This window comes from Myotis lucifugus, unplaced genomic scaffold (assembly GCF_000147115.1).
Source record: "Myotis lucifugus unplaced genomic scaffold, Myoluc2.0 scaffold_1079, whole genome shotgun sequence".
Classification (NCBI taxonomy): Eukaryota; Metazoa; Chordata; class Mammalia; order Chiroptera; family Vespertilionidae; genus Myotis; species Myotis lucifugus.
The window spans coordinates 11,945-13,419 of NW_005872127.1; positions in this window are offsets into that span (position 1 = coordinate 11,945).

Here is a 1,475-nt window from a genome sequence, read left to right on the forward strand (position 1 = left end):
GGGGCAGCTCCTGCATTGAGCATCTGCCCCCTGGTGGTCCGTGCGTGTCATAGTGACCGGTTGTTCCGCCGTTTGGTCAATTTGCATATTAGCCTTTTATTAATAGGATATATATATATGTGTGTGTGTGTGTGTATATGTGTGTGTATATATATATATATATATATATATATATTTTTTAAGCAGCACATTAGCAGGAAGGGATGGACGCTGTGTGTGGGTCCCTGTGGGAGGAGATGCCGTTGACCTCTGCATCCGGTCTCCGTGGCTGAGTGGGCTCTCACAGCTCTTCCGCTGCCTGTGAAATGGGAAGCCGTCGAGCTGAGAAATGTATGTGCAGCACAGGGCCCGGTCGCCGGGCCCAGCCACCAAGCTGCATGTTATATACATAACTCGCCCATATCGCTGTACTCTTATGAGGGTTTTGAGCCATCTCAGCTGGCTAACATAGGAAAACACTCGTGCCTTATGAGACGTCCAAAAGAGCCAAAGGGAAGCAGGAGGCCATGGCTGTAGCTTAATAAGGTGACCTGATTGGTCAACCTCACTCTGCCTCACATGCCAATCAAGTGTGAGGTCTGGGCGTCTCCCTCCCTCATTTCAGATGAGGACACCGAGGTTCAGTGTCCATGAGGCTGAGACCCAGGCCTCCCTCCTGACCCGGCTCAGCGATGCTCCGTCTCCAGCTCGTCCATCATTTGAAAGGAAAAGCGGCAAAACCCGCTCGTCTTGCTGACACGCAGTTCTGGGTTCATTTGTGTAAAAAGGCGCCTTTGGGTGAGGGGGTGGCTTTTCTGAAGGGGGGGCGCCCTTTGCCTTGTGGGCCCAGGAGAGCCGTTTGCCGGTGTCGATTACACTGACTACGTCCTCCCCGGGAAACGTGGAGATGGCCGTTCCTGCTCTGGAACTTGTGAAACCAAGTGAACAAGCAAAATAAAGCCGTCCACAAGAGAACGTGAAAAACACGTTTTTCACGTAAAAATGAACAGATTTGTTTTTTTAATATATTTTTTTTATTGATTTCAGAGAGGAAGAGAGAAATAGGAACATCCATGATGAGAGAGAATCATGGACCGGCTGCCTCCTGCACGGTCCCCATTGGGGCTCGAGCCCACAACCCGGGCCTGTGCCCTGACTGGGAATCGAACCCTGACCTCCTGGTTCCTGGGTCGATGCTCAGCCCCTGAGCCACGCCGGCCGGGCTAGTGCGTCTGTTATTATTGGATGTTCTCTATACCCTCCCAAGGCCTGCTCTCCCAGGTGGTCCTCGGGCCAGCGGTCAGCACCCGTGTCAGCAGCACAGACTCTCAGCCCCTCCAGAGCTGCTGAGTCAGATCTGAGTTTGATGAGTCATAAGCACGTCCAAGCGTGAGGAACTCGGGCCCGGGACACACTTCTGTCTGCGTGTCCCAATCAACGTGTCCCTGAGGCTGCGGGGGTCGGGGGTGGGGGGTGTAAACACAGTGCGTGCTGGA